We start from the raw sequence: 7,445 nt of genomic DNA on the forward strand, positions 1-7,445 counted from the left end.
TTTTTGTATAGAATAGTATAACAATGGGAGGATTAGTAAATAATGTATATATGTGATATACTTATATCCTATGTAAAGATGGTATATAACGCTTCAAAAATGGCTATTTTTGTAATATGAGTAATAAATGTGATTAAAGGAATTATTGTTTACGAGAGAATACCTTTGGGCCAATTATTTGGGCCACAATGATAGAGAAACCATTTGTTCTTGCTCGAGAATTGATTCGTTATAGTTTAGACCTGCCATTAACTCAACGCTAGTAATAACACGAAATTAAATCAATCTTAACTTTAACTAATCGCAAAATACCCAATTGGCAAGCTTCGGGTTTCAACTGGATTAAGAAGGAAAACCAAAGTAAATAGGTTAGCACTTTGTTATAGATCCAAATATACATGTAATACTTGGATACATAAATTTAGATAAAAATAAATAAGGTTTAAGACTTGAGCCCTATTTGCCCCTTTTCTAGTTCTTCGGCCAAACATGCCGTGCTTCCAAATTTCTTCGCTTCAACTTTTGGTACATCTTTGTTCTACTGCCTCGCTATTTGTACCTCGCAAAAATATGAAAGGAAAATGTTAGAAAAAATGATACGCCGCCCCGTCGGGTGACGTTTAGAAACATAAATAATATCCCGCGGACTCGTATCAAACTTTGAGAGCTTTGATTACGGAGGCTCAGACTCACGGTTCCGAATATGGCAAAGGAATCCGAAACATGTCTTGGCTGCAGACTAGTGGCCATTCTAGTTGCCTCGCCAAACGCATGTTCGTTTTTACCTCGTGATACTACTATGAGGTCATTAACGCCTAAACTGGGGGATAACCTTTTCGGACAAAGGCATGGCCTCAAATTAAATTCTTTTTTCATCGGCCCCAGTGTAGTATATATTCTTATCAGTGAATATTTCAAGTGTAGCAGTCTGTTCGAATGAATGAAGCGCCTGCTCATTATACATATATATATATATATATATATATATTAACAGGGCAGTAACTCAATCACTCATAGGGCAACAATTTTTGACCTCAAACTTAACAGCAGCAATTCTACAATATGCCACAGCAAGCATGTAGAAAACAAGACATTAACTCATAATGGGCATTGAGGTAGAGGTAGATGCCAACCCCTCAAAATAACATTTCAAAGATATAGCAGTTGTGTCCTTTAGTATAGCAGCAGCTATTTTTCGCCAACATGAAGCCACAGGCTGGTCCAAGATTCCAACAACGATAAGCTCAACAATGCAGCAACTCAACAAGTCTCAAAATACAGCAGCAAACAGCCAAGAACACATAAGCGTTTCAGCTAAAAAATGCAGCAACTGTTTGTCTTTAATAACCAACAGCCTATGACCTCAAAGCTGCCCAAAACTTGGCTCAAAATCTCAACAACAACTAGCTAAATATAGCAGCAGTTTCAACCCCGAATGAGCCTCAAAATAGAGCGAAAACTCAGCCCTTTAGTGCAGCCATTGCACAGCAACTAAATCACTCGAAGATGGCATTTTTCAGCCCCAAAATACAGTGAACATTCAACAAAAATACTGGCACTAAATCAGTCCCAAACTGAGGTGTAAATGGCCAAAAATGAAGCAACAAATGGCCCCAAATTGCAGCAGAAACTCAGCAGCACTTTTCCAGGGCAGCGAACTAAGGTGATTCGTCGTTGTCGAGTCGCCGAATCCGCTCGTTAACTCCTCTCAGAATATATTTTATGTCAAAGAGTAGAATGTAAAGAGTGATTTCTTTCCCTTGTTCTTAGGGCTGGGCGTTCGGTATTCGGTTCGGTATTTTTAAAGTTCGGGTTCGGTAATTCAGTATTCGGTAATTAAAAGTATATACCAAATACCGAACTTTCAAACTTCGGTTCGGTAATTCGGGAATCGGTAAATCAAATTTCGGTTCGGTACGGTATTCGGTAATACCATTTTTTTGCTCATCAATACTCAAGATTTTTCTCTCTTTTATAAGTATGCATATCGATTATAGGATGAAAGAATTACCCTTTCAGTAATAAAACACAAACATTATAACATATACGTTCAGTTACATCAAACAATCCAACACTACTTCCATAATTTCATAGTGTAGAGCTGACCAAGTAAGCAATGGTTGCCCTTTTTAATGCTGCATAACTGCGATATCATAGCACTACACAATGGGGTATAACTGTGTACGTGCCCAGTGCCCTGGCAAACTAAGTATTATATAGTACACTACTAGGAAAAAAATGAATGTGAATTTTACCTTACTTTTAAACTTAGGTATGCAACTTTACATTTATTAGAATGTGCAAAGAAAGAGACTAGTTCCAACCTTCCAACCTTGTATGCAGTAGATCAGGACATTTAGTTTGGAATCAGGAGGTACCTGGTAAAGATGGTCACGCTTGGAAGCTACATCAGAGAAACCCCATCCTAAGATATCAACTGCCCATGTCTCTAATTGTTACACCCCGGAAAAATTTTGAGTTACCGAAAACTGTAGACGGCTTAGTATGGGCCAAAGGGCCATTACAGCGCGAACGCGCTGAACAAAATTCGATAATCAAGTATGGAATGAAGGTTGTGTTATAAGAAGTTAATAATAACATATATATGACATTGGGAGACCATATGGTGTAAATTAGTTTATATGTTATTTGACGAAAAGCCCTCGTTGCTGCAAGCTAAGTGGGGCCCACATGTCGGAGTTTTGTGAAAGACGTGAGAAGGGACACGTGAGTAGTATATGGAAAGTTGAGTAGGTCCTAAGAAGGACCCATAAGCTAAAAATGAGTGTAGACCCTCCAAAAGGACGATTTAAGAAAACATGTTTGGGTGATCCGACTTGGAGGGGAAAAAACGGCATTATAAGTTTGGAATTTGGGAAAACCCCAGAAATAAAAGTTGTAGATAATTGAATTATCTTTCCAACCATAGGTCGTGGGCCCTCATACGATATCGGGATCAAACGTTATGACCGTTTTACTGAACGAACATCCAGTCAGAAAATTTAACCCTGCGCGACCGCGCCCAAAGGGACGCGAACGCGCAGAAGGAGTTTATATTACCCTCCGCGATCGCGCCAGAAGGCAGCGCGAACGCGATGAGCAATTTTCCAGTAGTTTCTGGCAGCTTCCAAACGTCATAAAAAGGGGGAAACCCCCCTCATTTTCAGATCAACACACGAAAAACACACCCCAAAACTCTCCAAAAATCTGGAGAGTTCTCCCAAACTCCCCAACCAAAATTTTGCCCAAAACCAGGTATAATTTCCCAATTCCAGTCCGGGTAGTGTATAATTATTGGTGCAGAATCATATAACAGTGTGTGGTGGCCTAAATTTAGCATGGAAAAGTGGAGACTAAGAAATATTAAAGGGAGAAAGGTATGAATCTCTTTCTATTTGTGCTAATACTAGTTTATTTACGAAGAATACGCGATTAAATAATTGTATACTGAGTTAATTAGTTATGAAAATTGGAAAACAGCGTGTGGGCTGTTTTATGAGATATTTTGGAGTTGAAAACATTATAATCGATGTTGGTATTGTTGTTGTTGTTGTTGTTGGCTGCTGAATTAAAAATTTGGGCTAGGCATATAAACAGGGGAGATGCTGCCCGATTTTCGGCAGAATATAAAATAGCATAATTTGAATTATGGTACAAGTGTAAGATGAAAAGGCTAACATTAGTGTGAATTATCTTAAATGTAGACTTACAAGCTCGGACACATAAGCGTAGCTAATAGGACGTGGAACAGGTATGTTAAGGCTCGTCCCTTTTATTTCAAAGGCATGATCCCGATATTATGAATTTAAAATTTGTCTCCATATCTTACTTGTTTTTAAAAGTTAGATGTCTATGATTCTAAGGTATGATTACTTTCCCGATAACCCGTCAACGTTTTTCAAATGTTCGTATTTTTCCAAAACAAAGGTTTATGATATTGTAAGCTTTTATGACAAAAATGATGGATATGTATTACAATGACATCGATGACGTTAAATATGAGGAAATGTCTATGACAGATGTGTTGACGATATGTTCCTACCATTAATATGACAATATGAAAATGTTAAGTTATTTCTTGATTTCTCAACTCTATTATGATAATGACTATTTTAAAGGTTTCAAGTATATGAAATGACGCCTTATGATCTGATTCTATGTTTTATTATGATTACACTCTCCATTGATAGTCTCGCCTTATATTAATTGTCCCTTCAAGGTGAGACACGATGCCCATGGCTATTCCATAATATAATCGGAGGTTACCGACCTTACGTCACTCCGAAGAAGATATGATTTTCTCTGGGCTCTCATGCATGCTATGTATATGTTATCAGTATATGTATACGTATATGAGGAAGATGGGGAAAGGAAAGGCGCTATAGACGCACAGCCACCTGATCAGTTGGAGTATGATACATGATATCGTCCCGGACGCGGGATATATGGTTAAATGGATCGGAGCCGACGCCTCGGCAATATGATGTATTTTATTTTCTATATATATGAAAAGAAATGTTTTCCGAGAAAGCAGAGTAATATATGCACATATGGATCGGGCTGCACGTTCCGCAGCAATATGATATAGTATATGCACGTATGGATCGGGCTGCACGTTCCGCAGCATTAAGCATGCATGGCATCCGTCCTAAAAGGGCACTCATATGTACAGGTTACTCTCTTATCTACTGTATGCTCTATAAACTCATTATATTATTATTCATACTGTATGTTCTCGTTATGTTACTATTCATGCCTTACATACTCAGTACATTGCTCGTACTGACCCCCTCTTCTTCGGGGGCTGCGTTTCATGCCGCGCAGGTACACCCAGATGAGTTGAAGCTAATATAGAAGATATTCCAGCAGAGTTGGCAAGCTCCACTTGTTCCTGGAGTGCTACCGAGTCAGAGTACATGTGCTACGATGTCTGATAAATGTTAGAGACTTTGCAGACAGAGTTATGGGTATAAGATGTCGGTATTGTGAATGGCTCCACTAACCTATGTGTCATTTTATGTTATGTTATAAAGTCAATATGATCAAAGATTATATTGATTCGAGTACGATGAAAAAAAAAATTGAAAGCTTTACTATGTTTTCCACTCCTTATTAATGCAAGAGTCTAAGGAAATTAAGTACGTAATAAGAGTCAGCGGGTTCGCTCGGCTCCGAGTATGGGGTCGGGTGCCCATCACACCCTAATACAGTAAACAAGAAACAAAATACTCCCTCTATTTCAATTTATGTGGCTTGATTCGGAGTATGAAGGTCAAATTAACTAATGTTAAATCAAATGAAGTTCACAGATCTTTACAATTTCAAGTCCAATAAATCAAATCTAACAATCATCATATACACAAAAAAAAAAATCTTCAACCCATTTAATTTCCCAGAAACGAAAGAGACAAATTTAACAAATATCTTTCTTTCTTTCCCAAATACTACTGCTATGGATACTATCCATTCATATATTTCTCTCCCAAAAACAACAACAACGAAGCATTGGAAGTGTAAAACAAAACCAAAAAATACAATACGGAAGCTATTAAAGAAGCTTAAATTAGTGAATCTCACCATTGTTTTCTCCTTGAGGAAGGAATGAGAAAAACCTAATGTGAGAAAAGAGACTTCGCACTTCGCAGTTGGAGCTGAGGTGATACCGTGATTAGTGATTATCAGATTTGGGGAGATTTTGTGTGAAGCACTGAAGGAGTGAAGGTGAAGGCGTGAAGCTGTGAAGTGAAGTAGTGAACTGATCATTAGGAATTTACAGTTTTAACAATGGGACTTTTATTGGATTTGGGCTGGACTACTGCACTTGAATGTTTTTACAATGGGCCATTATTTAGGATTTGGGCTGGACTACTCACTAGTGGACTTATTAATTTCGGTATTCGGTATTTACCGAATTACCGAACGGTATAATTGTAAATACCGAATACCGATCCCGAAATACTAAATTTTATAGTTCAGTACCGAATACCGAACCGAATTCCCGAATTTCCGAATACCGAAATACCGAAATAGCCGGTTCGGTTCGGTAATTCGGTTTTCGGTATTTTATGCCCAGCCCTACTTGTTCTCATAAAATGAAAGAAGGAAGGTTTTCCACTGAGAAAACTTGTAAAATAATAATAATAATAATAATAATAATAAGAGAAGAGGATTTTCTCCCAATTGAAAAGCTCGTTCGAAAGGAGGGATTTTTTAGCCTTTTAAAAACTCCTTTCAACACAAAGCTAAAGGGTTGTATTTATAGCTAGATTTAGGAGCTGAACAACTTCTCAAGGAAGCCAAGAATTCGAAATTCAAACAAGTGGGAAAATTCTTAGAGACGTTTCTGACAGAGGAGATGATGAAGGGAGGAAAAATCTCACCTTTTCAGACTGATTGGAAAGGAAGAGAGCCGTTGAGAGCGAGAATCTGACGATCCTAACTTGTATCTGTTGTATTGAGAGAGAGTTGATGGGAAATAGGTGATGGGAGAGGTCTAGGGTTCTGTTGGATGGGTTTGGTGGTGGTGAGGTGACGGGGTGGAAGGGGTGGCAGCCATGGTTAGGTTGAAGAGAGAGGAGATAAGTTAAGCATTTGGTTAGGGCTGTTGGTTTAAGGAGAAAAAGAAAAAAAAGGGTTGTTTGGTTCGTTAGTTAGAATGGAAAATAATGGGTTGAAGAATTTAGTTAGGGGATTTAGTTGTAGGGGTTGGGCCGGGTCATTTGGTGTCGGGCTGAACCTTTTTGGGCCATAGATTTTGTAGGATAGGAATAGGATTTGGCCCAAATTTTAGGTAGATGAATTATTTTCTCATCCCTTCTTACTTCAATCAATTAATTAAAATATGCTTCTTGGTCCTAATTAATTCCCACAAAATGTATACCTATATAAATTGCAATATGAGTATACGTATTTAGTTTTAAAATAGAGTAGAAGATGATTAACATAGTAAGAAATAATATTAAAGGAGAAATACCGATGCTAATATCGACATAGAAATATCAACACTATTTTTGAGTGATTTAATTGTAAAGAATGTTGTTTAATAATTTTTAATTATAAAAATATGATGTTTGGTAATCCTTAGGAAAAAAATGTCCTTAACTTAAGGGAAATAATCTCGAAAAATAGTGTAATAATTAGCGAAAATATTCCAAACTCATTTGTTGGGTAATTCTCACGACTGAGAAGCATAGTGAAATTAATTAAACGAAAAAGAGGGCCAAAATTGGGTGTCAACAATGGTTGGTTAAAATTGGACCAATAAGAGGGGACAATAGGGTAACGACAGGGGGTTCTGATACTTATAAGGTAACAACCCCTTATATCAAATACCAGTGACATGATAAGGATATTTGTGTAATTTCTATTGTATAGTCCGGTCTGAATGCCATGCTTTGGGCATTGGCTGATAACATAGATTGATTTGTGCCTGTGATTGGGGTATG

General features: G+C 37.6%; 1 long non-coding RNA gene across 1 annotated transcript; it reads right to left on the bottom strand.

The window, feature by feature from the left end:
* Nucleotides 1–342: 342 nt before the first annotated feature.
* Nucleotides 343–6,661, bottom strand: LOC132641378 (uncharacterized). The gene is made up of 2 exons (XR_009582832.1): nt 5,578–6,661; nt 343–549 (listed from the first exon to the last, which is right to left on the bottom strand). It is a non-coding gene; the product is annotated as an uncharacterized LOC132641378 (long non-coding RNA).
* Nucleotides 6,662–7,445: the final 784 nt, after the last annotated feature.

The sequence above is a fragment of the Lycium barbarum genome, chromosome 5 (genome assembly GCF_019175385.1).
Source record: "Lycium barbarum isolate Lr01 chromosome 5, ASM1917538v2, whole genome shotgun sequence".
NCBI lineage: Eukaryota > Viridiplantae > Streptophyta > Magnoliopsida > Solanales > Solanaceae > Lycium > Lycium barbarum.